Raw genomic sequence first — 21,068 nt, 5'->3', positions numbered from 1 at the left:
TTTATTTTTTGTAGAGACTGGATCACCCTATGTTGCTCAGGCTGATTTTGAACTCCTCCCTCAAGTGGTCCTCCCACCTCGGCCCCCCAAAGTGCTGGGATCACAAGCGTGAGCCATCATGCCTGACCTAGACTTTATTTTTTAGAGTGGCTTTAGGTTCACAGCAAAATTGAGAAGAAAGTATGGAGATTTCCCATAGCCCCCTGCTCCACACGTGCATAGACTTCCCATTATCAGAATCCCCCACCACAGTCGTATATTTGTTACAACTGATGAAGCTGCCTTGACATATCATTATCACCCAAAGTCCAGAGTTTACATTAGGGTTCACTCTTGGTGTTGTTCTTTTTATGAGTTTGGATGAATGCATATTGACATATATCCATCATTATGATATCATATGGAATGTTTTCACTGCCATAAAAGTCCTCCGTGCTTTGCCGATTCATCTTTCCCTCCCCCTTAACCCCTGAAACCACTGATCTTTTCACCTGCTCTACGGTTTTGCCTTTTCCAGAATGTCATATAGGTGAAATCATACCATTTATGGCCTTTTCAAACTAACTTCTTTCATTTAGTAATATGCATTTAAGTTGCCTCTATGCCGTTTCATGGCTAGATAGCTTTTTCTTTTTAGCATTGAATAATATTCCATTGTCTGGATGTACCACAGTTTATTTACCCATCACCTACTGAAGGACATCTTGGTTGCTTGCAGGTTATGGCAGTTAAGAATAAAGCTGCCATTAACTGTATGCAGGTTTTTGTGTGGACATAAATTTCTAAGTCCTTTGGGCAAATAGCAAGGAGCACAATTGCTGGATTGTGTAGTGAGAGTATGTTTAGCTTTATGAGAAATTTCCAAACTGTCTTCCAAAGCAGATGTAGCAATTTTGCGTTCCCACAAGCAATGAATGGGAGTTCCTGTTGCTTCACATCCTCATCTTGTCAGTATTTCCACATTTGGGTCATTATAATTGGTGTGTAATTGTATCTCATCGTTGTTCTCTGTAAAGTTCTTGGCTATGAGAGAAGGTGAATGGAGAAACAGGTAAGCCTCAGGAAAGCAGTAAGAGGCTCTGAAAAGTACCAGGACAGGAAGATGTAGATTGTTGAATAATATCACTTCTTATGCTGGGGTTGGTATAGAGCTGGGTGACACATCATTATCACCCAAAGTCCATAATTTACATTTAGGTAACTTCATAAATTACATTACAAAGTCAGACTTCTGCACAGCTGAGAGCTATGCTCAGGAATGAGTACATTGTGATAGGGGAAGCAAATGCAAAAGTTTACTAAGGATACCTTTGAATATTTATAAAATGTCACAGAAGTACGGAAAGGGGTACCAGTGGAGGCAGAAGAGGCATTAGGCCCAGGGGAAATGATTAAGTCTTGTGGGTTTATCAGAAGATTTTGGTATCCATATGTCCATGTGGGAAAGGGGTATGTAGGTACTTTCATAGAAGACTCAAAATAAAGTGTCTTGCTACTTTGGGGATATTAAAGGCCCTGTCATCTCTCTTTTTTTCATGATCAAAAAGAAAATCCAGTGGATAAGTACTATATGGTATTCATGAACACCTTGAGCCTGAAAATGAAGAGCACAGTAAGTTAGGAAAAGGCCGTAAGACAGGAAAAGGCCAAAGCTAAAATAAATCAAAGTGAGAATAAGAACACACATTGAAATCACATCACCTCATACTTTTAAGTATAGGTTTAACTGTGAAGGTCGTAAATCTTTTGGAGGACAGAGTTGACTACGAAAGTTGGGGATTAGGCCGGGCGCGGTCGCTCACGTCTCTAATCTCAGCATTTTGGGAGGCCGAGGTGGGTGGATCACGAGGTCAAGAGTTCAAGACCAGCCTGACCAACATAGTGAAACTCGGTCTCTACTGAAAATACAAAAATTAGCCGGGTGTGGTGCAGCGCGCCTGTAATCCCAGCTGCTTGGAGGCTGAGGCAGGAGAATCGCTTGAGCCTGGGAGGCAGAGGTTGCAGTGAGCCGAGATCGTGCCACTGCACTCCAGCCTGGGCAAACAGAGTGAGACTCCACCTCAAAAAGAAAGAAAGAAAGAAAGTTGGGGATTGTGTGGGAGAGCCCGGTTCCACACATATCCCCGTACCCCCTCCTCTCCCACTCTACTGCTCCCATTTCCTTCTCAGCAGTCAGCCCAGATGCTGGGCAAATTTAAAAGAATTTCTGCCCTAGAGATTAAAATCCAAACTCCAAGCTGGTCACCTCCCCTCTGTGCCTCCCTTTGCCAGGATACAAGAAGCTTAGTCGTCTGAGGGGGGACAAAGGAGTATTGTTGAGGCGAGCCTGGTTATGAGAAGGCTTTGCAACTAAAAGCTTTTATGCTGCTATCTAAGCCACTCTGCCCGGGGGGACACTGTGTGCCTGTCCCAACTTCACTATATCAGTTCAAAGAGAAATTTCAGCCAGACACAGTGATTGCAGGAGGATATCTTGGGACTTGGCAACATTAATAGGTTAAGAATTTGTATCACAGCATTCTCATCCAAGTCACAGCTAGGTCCTGGGATGGGGTAGAATGGGAAAATCTTTCTTTTTGTAGATCTGAGTCAAAAGGTTTCTCCCATAAGAGCCGGCTGAGAGACAGCTAAGCCTGGGGCGGGCGGTGAGGCACTGTGCCCACTGCCTTGTAGAGGGTGGGGCAAACCCCATCTCTATTCTTTTTACCCTCCTTGTCCTGGACCTGCTAGAACTCTGCCACCTTCAGGAAAGGCTGCAGAAGCCCAAAGCGTTGATGATCCCAGAGACTATCTTGTCCGGGGAATTAGTTCAATTAGTCTCAGATGCCAATTAATTAACAAATGTGTATTGAGTGTCTTCTCTTGCCTAGCACTGTGCTGTTTTGAGAACTGGGCTTCTGACTTCACGAGGAGCCCAGGCTGGGCGCGGCGGCTCATGCCTGTAATCCCAGCACTTTGGGAGGCCAAGGCAGGTGGATCACGATGTCAGTAGTTCAAGACCAGCCTGGCCAACATGATGAAACCCCGTCTCTATTAAAAATACAAAAATTAGCTGGGTGTGGTGGCGGATGCCTGTAATCCCAGCTACTCGGGAGGCCGAGGCAGGGAGAATTGCTTGAACCCAGGAGGCAGAGGCTGCAGTGAGCAGAGATGGCACCACTGCACTCTACCTGGGCAACAGAGTAAGACTCCATCTCAAAAAAGAAAAAGAAAGAAAAGAAAAGAAAAGAAAAGAAATGAAAAGAAAAGAAAAGAAAAAAGAGGAGTCCTGTCCTCAAAACAGCACAGTGCTAGGAAAAAAAGTCATTCAACTTGTTATTCAATTCAACAACGATTAACGTTCTATACACCGTGCTAAGGATTATACAGGTAGGGTTATACAGGTAGCAAAGAATGAAACCTAGGCATTTGGAAGATGAGAGCAATACAAGATGGTCTATAACAAAGCATTACCCTGTGCTCCAAGTAATTGCTTTAGATTCTACACCTCCACACAGAGGAAGGTGTGCGATTATTTGTGTTCTACAATGGGGCTGTTTCTGTGGCCATGCTGTATCTCTACCATATCTTATTTGTAGGTTAAACTTTGGCTTTGGCTCAAGATTGACCAGTATTTGTAAATACACACTTCTTTTTGTTAAAAGACTCTGCCTTTCTTTCTTGCCCACAGCTTAGGTCAAGATCTGCTTTCTCTTAGTTCCCTCAGCAAAGAACAGACGTGGGAAGGGGAAACAACATCTTTGGAGGAATTTTTTTTTTCTTCATATCCATGGGCAGTAATGTCAGGTATAGAGCTGTGATCTCTCTAGGGAATACAGTAGAGGGATCTGAGAACAGGGAGGGAAGAATAGTAACACAAAGAGGGTTTCCAGTGACATAAAGCAAGAACACAGAGGGGATGAATCCTTTGTTCTGGAACTACATGTCTGTGTTCTGAGTGGATAGGCTAAGAAAGGAACTGGCTGCTCAGAGACCCATTTTGACCTTGTAAATGTCCTGTAGTTGTTTAATGGGAGATTAATACTCTCTCACAACCTTGGGCTTTTGCTATTTATTTTTTTAATAAGTGAAATCTCATATGTTCCCCTAGTTCCTGGGCTCAATCTTCCCACCTCAGCCTAGTGAGTAGCTGGGATTACAGGTGCATGCCACCAAACCTGGTTCTGTTTTTACTATTTACATCCAAATTCATGTTCTAGGAAGACACTGGGCCCACTGGACCCCAATCCATGTCATAACTGCTAATTTTTCACCAGGCTGAATTGAGCTGGCTGGTGCCCAGAACTCTAAGAATGCCAAAGGTCAGGTCATGAGGGTCTCTTGTGCTGCAATTAGGAGTGTGGAAAAACATGGGTGGCTGTGGAGGAGTGAGAAGGGGTAGATGAAGGAACACAGGCTCAGGATTTTCTCCTTGAAGTTATGCCACTCCTACCCAGAACCTCCTGCAGTCCAGCCAATGGACCACACCCAGCCAACTTCACTTTCCTTCTTTCCTCAAATGGAGAAAATGGCTGAATACATCATTTCTCTTGAAGGTTGTGAAATGGGCTTGAATTAGAAGTAGGGACCCAAGTTAACTCTGTCCCCAGACTTGTGTCTGCTGCTTCAAGTCTTGGACAACCGCCAAACCACAAGAACATACTGTATAATAGGAATCCAGTAATGCTGTTGTGGTCATAGTGTAATTGCTTTGAAGAGATAATAGGGATCCAGATAATAATAAAAGATGTGAGGCCACTCTGATCTGAACATTGATCCCCAACTTCCCCAGGTCCCCATTACCATATCTCTCCCCAGTTTCTTAATGAGGAGAAAGGAGGCAGAACTCAAAGTGCTGGCATTAAACTTGAGGAATGGGTGGCTATGGGTGCACATTCTGGCTCTTGGACTGGCAGGTTGTGGCTTTATTGAGTTAGATATCAACTTCCCTGAATCTCGGCTTTCTACTTACTCATGAGAATCAATACTTTTAAAACATTTTAATAGCTTTATTAGAAAAATGATTCATACTCCTTGTAAAATGCTTACATAATATAGAGAAGAACAAAGCAGAAACTAACAAAATTATGTCAAATTTCTCCACTCAAAGATAATTACCATTAACCTCTGGGAAAAAGAATTCTACCCATATTTATGTACATAAATATACATATAGTTATATGTATACAGTTTTACATAAAACAAATATTTTACATGCTTTTCTAGACATTGTTTCACTTGACATTAAGTAATGAATATCTTTTCTTGTCAATAAATATAATTCTTCATCATACATTTTGATGGTTGCATAGTATTTCATTTTCTAGATGAATCATAATTTTAATGCTTTACTTACTGGTCCTAACTGTTGGACATTTCAACTGGATCCTTTTCCCCCCTTTTATTCTGCTGTTATTGCTGCTATAAATATTAGGGGCAACCCTCACTCTTCTAACATAAATTGTGAGAAATAGTCAGTGATGTAGCTCAAGAAAGGACACAAGAATCACAACATGCCACGTCAGTGAAAGGAGATTCAGAGTGGGAAAGGTCCTAGTAGCATTTTAGTGATTCTCCCCTCTATAAATGGCTTCCAATCTGATGAACATTACTACACATGCACTTTATTACGCTTGACAGGAAAATATATTTACAGAAAGTTACTTTGAGTGTTCCAGTGGATTTATTTCAACACTAACAATTTTGCCTCCCAAAAGAACCACGTTCTTCTCAGGAGTGTCTTTTGTTTTAGAGATCCTGGATCCACACAAGCATGATGCCCTGTGCCCAGGAAATTTCTGCTTTCAAGATCAAGCCATTCCAGAAGCCATCTGGGAGTTTCCCCAGTGGCCAGTGAGGCAATGTGCAGTGTCTGGAAGCAACAGCAGCCGCGTGTCAGCCCCAGAGCAATGCCTATTGGCTTTCCATCCTAGGAATCTGCCTGCTCTGCTCCATCACCAACCTTATACATGAGACCTGTCTGTCAGCTCCACCTAGTTCCTTTGGGTGGGTCCACTTTAGTGTTTCCTCTTCTGGATCTGGACTAGGAGATCCAGAACCTGGAAATGCAGAATTCCTTTTTAGAAATGTGCACTCTCGCCGGGCGCAGTGGCTCAAGCCTGTAATCCCAGCACTTTGGGAGGCCGAGGCTGGTGGATCACGAGGTCAGGAGATCAAGACCATCCTGGCTAACATGGTGAAACCCCGTCTCTACTAAAAATACAAAAAATTAGCCGGGCGAGGTGGCGGGCGCCTGTAGTCCCAGCTACTCGGAGGCTGAGGCAGGAGAATGGCGTGAACCCGGGAGGCGGAGCTTGCAGTGAGCTGAGATCCAGCCACTGCACTCCAGCCTGGGCGACACAGGGAGACTCCGTCTCAAAAAAAAAAAAAAAAAGAAAGAAAGAAATGTGCACTCTCTACACCACCACTCTGAAAACCCCAGAGCTCACTTCTACATAAGCAAAGCTTCTAATACAATTGGGAGTCGGTCTAGTGCCAGCTCTGTATCCCATCACTTTATCTGTAGCAGAGCAAAGTGAATCCTTGACTCGCAGCTTGGACTTTGTGCAGAGGCGTCTCTTCCTGTCCCCTGCCTGTGTAACATGGCTAGGTAAGACGCCTGCTTGGAATGAGTGCCAAGCTGACAGTCATTCTGTGCATGCTGCTTTCAGTCTTATGCTTTGCACAGTAGGAAGAGGTACACATTGCTTGGTGCCAGGTGCCTGGAACTAGGAAAGGGAAGAATATTCTTTCCATCTTTTCCTAGTCTTTTATACAACTAAGTGTTCTATTCCCCTTCCCTGAAACTATGCAAAACTGAACAGGATCAAAATATGCCTAGTTTAAAGTCTCCACTTTAAGCACAGCTTAAATCCCCATTAATCACCATATTTGTAGGTGACCAAAGCATGCAGTGGTCAGATCAGAAGGGAATGGATCTGGCCCTACACCTTACTGGGAGCCAGAATGCTGGGGCTCAGGGTCCTTAAAGAAAATAAACAAGCCATCCTGGCCACTAGGTGGTGCTGAGAGATAGTCTCCAATTGCTGGCAGTCACGTCCCGGGCTTCCATACTGAAGGCAGATTTGTCATCAGAACTCAACCCCTTTTACAAAGAGGAGAGCGCACAGAGAGCTTCCTGGAGGGTATGAGCCCTGACACACCATCAAAACCACTGAGCACAACAAGGAGAAGTCCTGACCATCAAGGGAGATAATAGACCCATTGGTTCAGGCTAAATCACTAGGGACAGGGCAGAGGGATCTGCAATGGCTAGGTCTGCTCATTTTGTCCATGGGTTTCACTTATTTCCTTTTCTGTGAATCCCAGGGTACTTGTGGCTCACTCATTGCAACCTTTCAGCCTGGAAGGTGCCCTGCAGGGGAACCCACACATCCCTGAGCAGAGGCAAGCCTCGAGTTGCTAAAGGTGTGGTCTTTAGAGTCAGGCAGGGCAGGGTTTGTGTCCTGGCTTGGCCACTTGCTTGCTACCTGAGCTTAGTCACTTGGTCTTCCTGAGCCTCAGTCTGCGCATCTATAAAATAAAATATATTTTATATATTTTAATATATAAATATAATATATAAATATATTAAAATGTATAAATATATAAATATATTTTATATATGAAGAGATAAAAATCGCTTCAGCTCCAGAGAATTGTGAGAATTAAGATGATTCCTCCCCTTCAGCCCAGCAGCTGGAGGTTTCAGTGAGCCGAGATCGTGCCATTGCACTCCAGCCTGGGCAACAAGAGTGAAACTCCGTCTCAAAAAAAAAAAAAAAAAAAAAAAAAAGATGATTCATCCTAAAATGTTTAGTGGGTCAGGAACAAAGTTAGCCCTCAATAAATATTGGCTTTAAATGTTTTGATTTTTAATTAGGAGATTAGAAAGAAAGATTTCATTCGTTTGCAGTGCCCTGGAATGGCTGGCTGTGTCCCCAGTGTGTTTTGGTGAAGTTGCTTCTATTCCCATTCAGCAATTCTCAGATGAACCGATGATGTGTTTGGTACCGCAGCAGCCCCTTCATTCCCCATCATGGCCCTGGTGAAGTGTTCATTAATTCCTTATCTCCAGGCTGAGGATAGCAGCCATGAAGGTCCTGCTTCTATTTTACAGTTAGGCGGAGGCACAAAGAGTTGCTGAGATGTCCTCAGGTTGCAGAGCAAAGTAGTGGCTGAGCAAGAACTCACTCACAGCCCTGCATGCAGGACCCCACCCTAGACCTCTGGCCTCTTTCTATCAGCAAAAGTAGTGGCTTTGAGGAGGGGAGGTCAAGGAGCAGAAAGAGGCCCTCCAAAGTCCAGTTGCCCTGTACTGAGCCACCTACTCCTCCACGCTCTCCCTCTGCTACAGTGGCCCACTGTGGACACTCGGCAAGCACATGATGAATGTATGAACACAGGGCCCCAGCTCACCAGACCTCTCGTAGTTCAGCTCTGAGATGGGCTGGTGGGGACTCAGATAGGATGGAGTAGGAGGATAAGGCAGGGCTGGGAGACTCCTTTATCTCGGCTTGGGTCTGTCTTCTGCTGAGGGGATAATAATAACAACCAGTATCTACTGAGTACTTACTGAGTGCCAAGAACTGAGCTAGGTGCCGGAGCTGGAATTTGAATCTGGAAGTTGAACCCCACTGTCAGCCTGAGAACCCATTGTCTACAGTGGCCACACATGTGTCCCAGAAAAGAAAAGGGTCACTACCAGCTCCCTGACAGGCCTGGGTTTCCTTGGCTTCTTAGAGCCCTAGTCTCTCCCCACACAGGCTCCCTGGGCTGTTGGAGAACCTGGCACCTACTTAAAGCTGGTCCGTGCCCAGTTCCTCCCTCCCCTAGTTGATGCGAGCAGCCGTTTTTCTCATCTTTGATGAAAACTGTTGGAGAAATAAGACAGCTGGTTTAAAACTAGGATGTTGCAAACTCTAAAATGACCTAGAATTGCAAGTCAGATGGCTAGATTTACCTGATCCTCATTCCCTGAGCTCCACCAGCTCCCAACTCAGTTGCTCTTTCTCTCTCCCTCTACTGTCCCTATCCCATTGAGCCTGCATCCACCTGGCTCTCTCTTGCCCGAAGAACCTGCAGCTGCAGTGGACAGAGCATTTTGCATTGATATATGTTGTAATTACATCAGTTCTGCCCTGGCAGCTGCTCTCTGAGAAAATCACTCAAGAGCATACCAGTCAATACAGACCCCAGACAGGTGTGTGACAATGCAGACTCCTGGGCCCACTGATCTGAATAACTAGGGGTGGCCTGGAATCTATATTTTTACATCAGCATTTTATGACTTGAGGTTAGATTTGGAATCACTGCCCACCTCCTCATTGGAATCCTTCTCCACCAGGCTCTCCTTCCATGCTGCTCCTCCTGGGTACCTTCCAGCTCCCTAGTCTTTGGGCACCTTGCTAGTCCTTTACACCTTCACACCTCCAACTTCCCTCCTCATTTCATAATATTCACTAGATGCCAATAATATGCCAGACACTGAGGCAGGCCCTTTATCTCCATCTTTATAATAACCCTCTAAGGAAGGAATTCTGATTCCTGATTTACAAACGAGAAACGCCCTCCCTCCCCTCCCCATCCTCTGCCTGGCTCTCTCTGGCTCCCATACCCACAGTTGCAAGAAACAGATCATTTGCAGTGATGTATGTGGTAACTGCATCACTTCCACCCTGTGTCCCCTGGGCGGAAGAGCCAGGATTCAAGGACAGGCATGTCTAGCTCTAAAGCCTGTGCCCAGAGTTCATGGGTCACACTTGCCACACTTTCCTTCCTGGCACAGTGGCTGGAAAATAGCAAGTACTCAATAAATATTTGTTAGTGAGTAACTGAATGAATAAATGAAAGAAGAGTCCCTACTTACAGTTAGAACACTTCCTCCTATCTTTCCATACCCATCTCACATGCACACACATACACACTCACACACACACACACTGAGGATGTAGCCTCTGGGCCATTTCCTTTCCTTCCTACCTGGACCTTCTCTGCATGTGCAATACTGCCTTCCTAGCCCCACTTGGATGGTGACTATTGACACTCTGCTCCAACCCATGGTTACTTTACCTCTCATGTCCCATGGTGGCTAATCCTGACAATCACCGAAGAGCCAAATTGCTCCCAAAGATTCAGCTGTAGAAGTAACCTCCTGACTTCTCTGTGACCCAAGGCAGAGAGCAGAAGCCTGGACTAGGACTGGCCCTAAGTTTCCTGAGAGTCTGAGACTCCCTTCTCCTTCTTCTCCCCTCTCTTCCCCTTCCAACAGCAACTGAGAACCAGGTCCTGAAGGCAGGAGGAGGAGATCCCTTGATTTGAGGGTTTTTTGGTGAATAGGAGGAGGTCTCTTTGGAGCTCAGAGCCCTGCTCAGAGAAAGCAGGTGGGGATGGGAAGTGGGGTTTCTAGAAGGCTCATACATGGGAAGATGAATTGTCAACCATTTCACCAGCTCTCCTAGAGTTATTCCTGTCTCTCAAGCCATCTGCTTATCCACTGCAATCTTGTAACAGAGAGCTCCTAGACCTCCAGCCAATATTTGTTCAAAGAATAAATAACAAAAGCTTCCATTCATAGATCATGTGCTGCATGCCAAACAACATATTATCTCATTTAATCATTTCAACAACCCTAAGAGGCCAGAATTATTACCATCATTACTTTACAAATGTGGAATTAATTCAGAAAACTTAAGCAACTGCCCCAAGGTCTCACCACCACTTAAGTGATAAAGCTTGAACTGAGCTCTGGCCAGTTCCAAGTTCCCCTTTCCCTCCCATGGTGCTGTCCAAGGAACAAGGCCCAGACTAAGATGCTGTTATATTGACTCTGTAGGAATTTATTTTTTAAACATTCCAGCCTAAACCCTGTGGTGTGTGTATATAAAGTGACTCTCCTGTAACCCCAAGAGTGGTTAGTTAGCATCTGAAGTGCCCTAATCAGGAATCTGCACTCCAGAAAATGGGTTACATAAGCACTTCAAACAACATCAACATATACACCCAAGGGCTTAATGTGTTTAAGGGATGCTAGAAATAATCTTTTATTGGTGAAATAAACAGTTTTCAAAACATGGAGTTGGCCAGGAAGATTATTTGCCCTTGCATGAATGGAGTGTGAGAGCCAGAGCAGGCCAACTGCCCGACTTTCTTGAAGCAGGCTGTGTGACTGTTTTGTGCCAGCTTGCCAATACATGCATATTTGGCAGAATTTGGCCTTAACTATTTTTAATATCCCACCTGCAGGGGATTACAGAAAAGAAGCCTCCCCTTACCTCTCACGTCCTGTGGCAGCTAATACAATCATTGAAGGACTAAATTGGCTCAGACCAGTTGACAAGTCCCCATCCCGGCCTCATCTCCTTTCACAGGAGTGCCCTGGTATATCCTTCAACTGAGGCACACGATGGCTTTTCTTCCCATCTCTCTGCTCCATCCTCCATTCTCCTTTGTCAGGCCACTTGTAATGATAAGCTGATATCCAAAGAAAGGGGCTCTAGGGGTGATGGTGGGTATTATAGTCCCAGCTACCTGGGAGGCTGAGGCAGAAGGACTGCTTGAGTCTAGGAGTTCTAGGCTGCAATAAGCTATGATTGCCACTGCACTCTACCTTAGGCAACAGAGCAAGATCCTATCTTTTAAAAGAAATAACAATAACAACAACAATAAAAGTTGTAACTTGCCCAAGTCACATAGCTAAACAGTGGAAGAGACATAACTGAAACCCAAGCCTCCTAAATTCCTAATGTAAGGTTCAGTGCACCTCTACCACCCTCTCACAGACTGCCCAGGGGACCTGCTCAGAGTTGGGCAACAGTGAGATGCTGCACTCTACGGCCCCAAACTCACTGAAACCAACAACTGAGCTGAAAAAAATGTGGAGCCTCTCAGAAGTCACCAGCTATAGGGGAGAGCATGTTCCTCCCATTCCACTCTCCATGGTGCGTCCTTTTTTACTATATAACAAAGTTATATTAAATGAGTTCTGGGCCGAGGTGCGGTGGCTCATCCCTATAATCTCAGCACTTTGGGAGGCCGAGGCAGGAGGATTGCTTGAGTCCAGGAGTTCGAGACCAGCCTGAGCTGGTCTCATAAATGAGACCCCATCTCTACCAAAAAAAAATTTTTTTTTTGCTGGGTATAGTGGCATGTGCCTATAGTCCCAGCTGTTCATGAGGCTGAGATGGGAGGATTGCCGGAGCCCAGGAGTTCAAGTTGCAGTGAGCTATGATTGTGCCACTGCAATCCAGCCTGGAGAACAGAACAAGAACCTATGTCCAAAAAAAAAAGAAAAGAAAAGAAAAAGTGAATGAATGAATGAATGTCTTCTTAGCAAAATCCAAAGAACTTGCTTTTGGGCTTCCTTAGACAACTTCTGGAATGTTGAAGTGGATAGCCTGAGCATTGTCCCACAAAATGGGGCTAATCTATCCCAATCCCTGTGAGCTATAAAGTCGTTTGCAAGTTCAGCTGTTGAAGTCCCATTGGCCCAGTTAAACGTTCACTTTTGGCCTCCTGCACTACCAGCTTTCCTTAGTGTCTGGGCTCTCAAAACTTCTCGGTGAGAATTGCCTGGGGAACTTTAGTTAGAAATTCAGATTCAAACCCAGGGTGGGGGTGTTCTTCATGGTTCCTGAGATGAATCTTCCAAGGACCATTTGGAGAAACAGGCCCTGCTGGTATTTTGCTTCCGTTCAGGCCTTGACTGACAGAGAGCCTGCAGGGTTGAGGAAGAAGGCTCTGTTTTGAAAGGTGGATCCCTCCCTGCAATCGTCTCTATTTGCATCCTCTTTACTCCATGTTCAACTAACCAAATGTTGAGTTTTCCAGCCTCTCTGGGTATGAGATTGCTTTGGGCGATCTGAGATTTGCAAATGTCTGAGAACGAGGGGCACAGGGGCACGCTGATGACTGCCCTGCAAACTGCCTGGCAGGCAGGGTCCTCCTGGGCTCTCCTTTAAAATAATATATACATAAGCTGGCCCGGAGGCCCAGGCGGGACGATCACTTGAGCCCAGGAGTTCAAGTCCAGCCTGGGCAACATAGCGAGACCAGAGAATAAGTAAATATACATAAGCAAGTAAGTTACTCTCCGGGCTGTCGTAACTTTTTTCTTTTTCCTTCTCCTGCAAATTGCAACTCAGAACATTTGGTCTGCCAGACTGAAATAAGGACTTCTGTTCCAAATATCCAGACGTTACAGTTCCCACAGGTGGCCAGGCAAATGCTGGAACCTTTGGCGGAGGGGGTCTGGTCTTGTCCCGCATCCCGCGAGGGTCCCCTCTATTTGGGGCCAAGCAGATCCCCGGGGCGCTCTGGCCGCCCCTTGCGGCAGCTGGGGCGGCCTCCTCAGAGAGCCCGGGGCCGCCGCCCGGGACACCCCGCCGCCCCCCGCGCCGCCCCAGGGACGAGCCCAGCTGTGCGGAGAGGTGGGAGGCTGGAGCCTGCTGAGGTCATTTCCTGTGCCTCTCCGCGAGCTGCCTGGAGAGCCCAGCCCAGAGCTCTGCCTTTAAGGAGCGGGCGGGGAGCCGAGGGGAGGAGGGCGCCCGGCGGAGCGTTGAATGGGGCGCTGCAAGGCACTGCCGGGCTTTGTGCAGCGAGCCCGCGGGCGCCCCTCCCGCTCCAGTCTCGCCCCGCCCCGCCCCGCGCGACCCCTGCTGCCGGAGAGCGGAGAGCCGGCGGCCGCCTGGGACTCCGGCTAGAGCGACGCAAGGTCGGCGGCGGCGGCGGCCCGAGGGCGCCCGTGTGCCGGGTGCACGGCGGGGACGACCGCGAGCTCGCTGGAGGTGAGCGACCCGCGCTCTCGCAGCTGTGGTAGGCTGGAGCTGTGCCGCGGGGGAGGGCGTCAGGCTGCGCGCGGGGGACGGCCCCTCCGGCCGGGAGGACGATCCTGAGCAGGTGCCTCCCTACCTGGAAGCGAGCTCCCAGCGGCGGGGAGCGCTGGAACTCGCGTCCGGCTTGGGGACCCGGGCGCCCCTGTGGACTCGCGCCGCGAGGCCAGGAGGAGCGTCCCCCGGGAGGACCTGGAGTTGGGGATCGGCCAGATTCAGTCGCTCCCGGGAAGGGCCCTTGGAGCGGACGTGCAGGCTGCCACCTTGCTATCGGTGCTTGCTCCCTTTCAACCCTTCCCGCACCCCTCCCCACCTCACCTTAGGTTATTTCTTCTGTGATTTCTGAGTGTTCTCTTAGGGACCTTATGGCTTAGGCTCGACTCTTAGGAGCAGGTCAGCCAAGCAGAAAAGAAAACAGGTTGGGCGCCGAATGACACAGAGCATTGTGTCCTAGGAGTCTTAGCGAGGACTGGGTCGCCAGGAACCAGGGGACCTAGTGGGAGTGGCAGAAGCAGTAAAGACCCTCATCTGGAAGGAAACTGGTATTTCTGCCTGCTAGGATATCTCCTCTATAGCTTTTACTATGAATCCACCTCATAAAACTCTTCCAAGACAGAGCCTTGGTTCAGGTAAAACACTTGAAAGACCATTTAAAAAATTAAGTAGGAGAGTTATCAGTTCCTTCATCAAACTTTTTGGACTGTCTTCTATGTGACAGACACTGTGTATAGGGCTGGTACCATCACTTAACACTTTATAGAACATTGGTATTAGTGTTTCTGCATATTATTAGCCCCATTTTCCAAAGGAGGAAACTGGGACTCTGAAAAGTTGTGATTTAGGCCAGTTGCAGTGGCTCATGCCTGTAATCCCAGCACTTTGGGAAGCCAAGGCAAGAGGAGAGCTTGATGCCAGGAGCTCGAGACCAGACTGGGCAACATAGGGATATCCTGTGTCTACAAATAAATAAACATTTAAAAATTAGCTGGGTGTGGTGGTGTGGGCCTATAGTCCCAGCTACTTGGGAGGCTGATGATCCTGTCTCGTAAAAAAAAAAATGTTTGTGATTTGCCACGGTCACATAGCTAAAAAGGAAAAGCCATAACTGAAACCCAAGCCTCCTAAATTCCTAACATATGGTTCAGTCCACTTCTACCGCCTTCCCACAGACTGCTGAGGGCGCCTACTCAGAGTTGGGCAATGGTGGGGTGCAGCCTGTGACCCCAAACTCACTGAAACTAACAACTAAGCTGAAAAAATGTGGAGCCTCTTCCACCCTCTTCAGAAGTCATCAGCTATAGGGAAGAGCATGTTCCTCCCATTCCTGATAGAAAAAAAAAATCTGAAGAAATGTCTGGCAATTTAAAGTGTATATATCACTTAGCCCTAAATTCCATTTTCTGGGACTTTATCCTTCAAATATACTCTGATGTATATGAAATGGTGTACATCATTGAATATTCATTGCAGCATTGTTTACTTTAGCAAAAGGTTGGAAACAATCTAGATGTCCATCAGATGTCATCTTATTGAAGATCTAGATGATCTTCAATAAGATCATGTAAAAGTCACACAATGGGATACATTAAAGCTGTTACAAAGCGTGGAGAGAAAACGTGGCAGATGTGTATTTTGATGTAGGAATATCTCTAAGTTATATTGTTGAGTACAGTGTGTATGGTGGGCCACCATTTTTGTGTGGGTGTGTGTATGCCACATACGTATGAATGCTTGTAGATGCTCTGAATATCTCTGAGAGAACACACAGAAACCCGTAAGAGTGGTTGCCTCTGGGGAGAACTATGGCTGAAGTACAGGCATGGGAAGAAGCCTTACTTTGCACTATATACCCTTTTGTTCAATGTTCTAAAATAACTTAAAAAATCATATGACCTCCTCTCCAGATCTCCAGAGTTAGATCTGGTAGTGAGCACATCTTTTTTTTTTTTTGAGCTGGAGTCTCGCTCTGTCACCCAGGCTGGAGTGGTGCAATCTCAGCTCCCTACAACCTCTGCCTCCCAGGTTCAAGTGGTTCTCCTGCATCAGCCTCCCAAGTAGCTGGGATTACAGGCATGCGCCACTAAGTTTTGTATTTTTAATAGAGACAGGGTTTCACCATGTTGGCCAGTCTGGTCCAACTCCTGACCTCAGGTGAGCTGCCTGCCTCAGCCTCCCAAAGTGCTGGGATTACAGGCGTGAGCCACCGCGCCCAGCCCAGTGAGCACATCTTTGGGTCACATCTCCTCTTAGATTCTAGATGCTATTGGTTTGCCTTTTGTTTGCAGATAAATAACAGTCATTTATTGAGCACTTAGTGTGCACCGGGCTTTTGTAATATCTCCTTTAATTCTCAAAAAGCCCTGGCTGGGCACGGTGGCTCATGCCTGTAATCCCAGCACTTTGGGAGGCCGAGGCGGGCAGATCACGAGGTCAGGAGATCGAGACCATCCTGGCTAACACAGTGAAGCCCTGTCTGTACTAAAAATACAAAAAATTAGCTGGGCATGGTGGCGGGCACCTGTAGTCTCAGCTACTCGGGAGCCTGAGGCAGGATAATGGCCTCCCAGGCAGGAGAACTTGGGAGGCGGAGCTTGTAGTGAGCCGAGATTGTGCCACTGCACTCCGGCCTGGGTGACAGAGCGAGACTCTGTCTCAAAAAAAAAAAAAGCCCTTCATGATGTGATATATGAAATGGCCATTTTGAAGGCCGGAAAATGGTTAAATGTTGATGGTTTCATATGGTTCAACCAAATATTATTGTCCTCCTGCCCTCAATTTCAAAATGGAACTGAGTCTCAAAGAAGTTAAGCAAATGGCTTAAGGCCCCAGGATTATTTAGTGCCTGAGCTCATATTCAAACCCAGGCCTGTCAGTGCCAGAGCATGGGATCTTAGGTACTAAGTCTTTGCTGTTTTTGTTCTCAAGGAATGTTGGGCCTGGTTGTCCTGACCCCTTCTTTTGGTGTTGAGGTTCCTGCAGCCTAGGACATGCTCACCTTTTCTGTCTCCCCAGACGTTGTGTAGAATGTCATGTAGGCACCCAGCAGTGGCCAAATGGATGTTGTTAGCTTGATCAGATGACAATGCTGAGATCAGAGGAAGTTGTCCCTGTGTCTGCTCATGCCCTTCTCCCAGCCTCATCCCCAGAAAGGGGACACAAAACTGTTTCTTTCCCACAATTGACAGGTAGTTAGCCTAGTCTGGCAGAGCACTTTTAGGAGACAGTGGTAGCCTGTCACTAGCAAGTGGAAGTCATACAGATACTCACACTCAGGGAATGAACCATAGTGAGGTACCATGAGAAAGCCCGGTGGAAATTGTGCATATAACAGAACCTCCGTTGCCTTCCAGTGCCTCCTGCATCCTCCACAAGATAGAGGCAGTGAGCTATTTTGAGGCCTGTGGTGACCTCTGACCTCTTTCTTTTAGGCTCCTGTATTGATTAGCTACCTTTGCAGGGAGCTACCAGGATATTCAGGCTGTAGCCTTGAGCCTCAAAAGCCACAATATCTTTATTCATCTTTATATCCCCAATCTTGCACACAGGAATCACTTAAAAGTTGTTTGAATTAAACTTAATCTTGGGGTTGGGAGCGGTGGCTTTTGCCTGTAATCTTAGCACTTTGGGAGGCCAAGGCAGGTGGATCACCTGAGGTCAGGAGTTTGACCAGACTGGCCAACATGGCGAAACCCCGTCTCTACTAAAAATACAAAAATTAGCCAGTGTGGTGGCATCTGCCTGTAATCCCAGCTACTCAGGAGGCTGAGGCAGGGGAATTGCTTGAACCCAGGAGGCAGAGGTTGCAGTGAGCCTAGATTGCACCACTGCACAATCTGCCTGGGTGACAGAGCGAGACTCCGTCTCAAAAAATAAATAAATAAAATAAAATAAATTTAATCTTAGGCCAGGCGCAGTGGCTTAACACACTTTAGAAGGATGAGGCAGGTGGATCACTTGAGCCCAGGAGTTCGAGACCAGCCTGGGCACCATGGTGAAACCCTGTCTTTACAAATAATATGAAAATTAGCCAAGCATGGTGGTGCATGCCTGTAGTCCCAGCTACTTGGGATACTGAGGTGGGAGGGTCACCTGAGCTTGGGAAAGTTGCAGCTTCAGTGAACCATGATTGTGCCACTGCACTCCAGCCTGGGCAACAGAGTGAGACCCTGTCTCAAAAGAAAAAGAAAAAAAAAAGTAATCTTTGCATTTTATCAGTTTCTGGTCAAATCCTCAAACTTGCCAGAGAGATCCCAGGTCAAATTTGTGTTTTCTCTGATATAGGCTCTGAGTCTGGAGTCACCTAATGACTCCCTGTGCCACCTTCCCACCCATTCTACTCCCAGCCTCTGCCTCTGAGGCATATCCCCACTGACTGCTGTGGCATTTCAGTCCCGGGTATTGGAGGATTCAGAGTATGCCAAAGCAGGTATCAAGACTATGGCAGTTTTCTGACTCACGTGCCAAGCAGTTTAGCAGGCTGGGTGCCAGCAGAATCAAGAAAACTATGAGTTTCACAAGACTGGCCAAGAGCTGGTCATAATTTTAGCTGGGTATTGGGGACATAGGGACTTACTGTACTATTCTCCCTATTTCTAATGTGTGATAGAGCATTCCAGAATAAAAATAGAAAAAAAAAATTGAGCTGAGTTTTGTTCCCAGCGCACTTCTCCTCTCTCATTTCCCCATTTATTTTTGCCATTAATGTATTTATGTTAGACTAGCCTGTTAGTATGAGATATCTGCTACCATTACTGAAGCATCACCATGGGAAGAGGACAGTTGTAGATGTTGGGAGATCAGGATTCTTGGCCCAGTTCTGCTACTCCTTAGCTCTATGCAAGGCTCTAAGCAAGTCACAGATGTGATGAGTTTTCTCATCTGTTCATTGTGACTAATTGTGCTTGTCCTCCATCTCGGGGATAAAGAGAGAAATAACACATGCGTCGCAATGCTTTGACAAGTTACAAACTCTACTGCAAATGTAAGGTATTCATTTTTGCTCATCCTTATGCATTTTTATGGGAGGTATAAGTGCAAGGTGACTTAGCAGGTGAGGCTCAGCTTACTGGTATCTCCCTTATTTTATAGCTGTTGCTCAAACCACCTGCTTCTGTCGGAAGAGCCTCTGGGCCTTGGGTTTGGCAGCAGGCACCTTGCTGCTGATCTATTTCAAAACCTCTCTGCTCTCCTCACATGCCGAGGCAAGCCAAGCACGAGTCCCAACCTCCTCAGCAACTTGCCAGGGAGAGGATTAACCACACCACTTGATCAGTTCAGAACGATGATGTCACGGAGATGCTTGATTGGGGAAAGCATTCCCTAAACTAGCTATAATCTCAGATATCAGGGCTAGGCAGACACCAGTGACATATTTCCAAAGTACTTGGAGATTTTGATAATTTGGGTTTTCACTCTCCCAATAGAATCTAAGTAGCAGCTTTGACAATCAGTAAGAGGGAATCAATATTATTCACACTCTTTCAACTACACAAAAGGATTACGTTTCCCTTGCCCCTTGCTTTTTTGCTTTTACTGTTATTTCTTAGCCCTGAACTGAGTTGTAAGACTCCCAGGTCCTAGTCTCAGATCTGCTATTTTTCCTATTTATACAAGAAAAAGCAAAATCCCAGTAAAAGACAAGGAAAAATCAAACATGAAGCCTCCCAGCCTTCTCTGAGAGCCTTACAAGGTTCTGTTTTGTCTTTTCAGCTGTGATCTTAGCTCAGAGAAGGTCATGTTTTGTTTTTGTCTTTTGTCTTCCTGCCGTTCCAGTTGGTCCTAGTCTTTTGAGATGGGGATTGCTGGGAGGTCACAATGTAGGGATTGTTTAGATGACAGGGCTGGGAGAGCAGCGCTGAAGTCATGTGTTCTGAGGAGCCAAGAACCGAGCTCACTTGGTCCATCAGTGGTTTAATTGTTGGGTCCTTCTCTGCTGGTCTTATTTTTTAGATGAAAAGTCAGGATACATGGTAAGTGTCAGTGCTTGGGGAGATTACGGTGTCAGAATATTTGAACCCAAGATGTCTTGGAAAATCTGGGATATAGGTTCATCCTTGTGCTAAGACTTCTGAAAGATCCTGGAAATGATTTCTGCCATTACCAAGTCTACCACACTCTTTGTGAAACTGGAATTCTTTTTATTTTTTTGGATGGATAAAGAGCACAGAGTGGCAATGAACAAGGAATTTGGAACCAGAATCCCAGCTCCTCCATTAACTAGCTGTACAATTATCTGTAAATTACTTAGCTTCTCTGTTCCTCAATGTCCTCATGTGTGTGTGGAAAACGGTGCTTACCTGTTGTTTCACAGGTTGTTGTAAGGATTAAAGAGGCCACACATGCCTGGCATACAATAAAGACTCAATAAACAATAGCTACTTGTAGTGTATGATGGGAGAAAGATACAAATAAAGGTCCCATGCGAGGGGAGAAGCACTACTGGTGATTAGCCCACCAAAGAGAGGCTAACTTTGCACTGTGGTAGTATCTGGCAACAGTACAGGAGGTGGCTGGATTTTCTGAGGCCATGTGGCTCCTGAGGAAGGAAAAGGGGATTTTTGAAAAGCAACGAATTTTTATTATGGAAAATTCCAGGCATATATTAAAGTAGAGAGATCATATAAAGAACTTCCATATACCCATCAACCAGCTTCAAAATTATCAACGTTTTACTAATCCTGTTTCGTATATCTCCTCCCCTACTTACCTCTTACCATGAAGTATTTTAAAACAAATCCCAGATATTATATTATTTCACCTGTATCTCATAAAAATTTCTAGCAGATGACATTTAAAAATATTATCGGCCGGGTGCACTGGCTAACACCTGTAATCCCAGCACTTTGAGAGGCTGAGGCAGGAGGATTACTTGAGGCCAGGAGTTCAAGACCAGCCTGGACAACATAGTGAATCTCCATCTCTACTAGAAATATAAAAAATCAGCCAGGCTTGGTGGTGCACGTCTGTAATCCAGCTACTCAGGAGATTGAGTCATGATAATCACTTGAAGCCAGGAGGAAGAGGTTGTAGTGAGCCAAGATTGCGCCACTGCACTCCAGCATGGCTGACAGAGTGAGACTCTCCCTAAAAAAAAAAAAAAAAAAAAAACACTAAAAAATGAACAATTAGCTCTTTCTATCATTGACGACTTGGGAGAGCATGTAAAATGGTTTGGGACAGACCGAATTTATACTTTGTGGCAAGCATCATTCATCATAATGCCCTAGAAGGGGGATTTGAAAAATCCTGATGATGGATGTG

General features: G+C 46.1%; 2 protein-coding genes across 2 annotated transcripts in view; one reads left to right on the top strand and one right to left on the bottom strand.

Annotated features, from left to right (window-relative positions):
- TMEM229B (transmembrane protein 229B) overlaps positions 1-14,104 on the bottom strand; it is a 64,232-nt gene extending 50,128 nt beyond the window's left edge. Inside the window, exon 1 of the mRNA XM_011949734.1 lies at positions 14,001-14,104. The gene's annotated coding sequence lies outside the window, so the exon portion shown is untranslated. The remainder of the gene's footprint in view (positions 1-14,000) is intronic.
- The window catches only part of PLEKHH1 (pleckstrin homology domain containing, family H (with MyTH4 domain) member 1), a 56,370-nt gene continuing 48,871 nt past the window's right edge, over positions 13,570-21,068 (top strand). Inside the window, exon 1 of the mRNA XM_011949735.1 lies at positions 13,570-13,763. The gene's annotated coding sequence lies outside the window, so the exon portion shown is untranslated. The remainder of the gene's footprint in view (positions 13,764-21,068) is intronic.

This window comes from Colobus angolensis, unplaced genomic scaffold (assembly GCF_000951035.1).
Source record: "Colobus angolensis palliatus isolate OR3802 unplaced genomic scaffold, Cang.pa_1.0 Scaffold3, whole genome shotgun sequence".
Taxonomy (NCBI): Eukaryota; Metazoa; Chordata; class Mammalia; order Primates; family Cercopithecidae; genus Colobus; species Colobus angolensis.
This window is presented reverse-complemented; position numbering and strand designations above follow the sequence as displayed.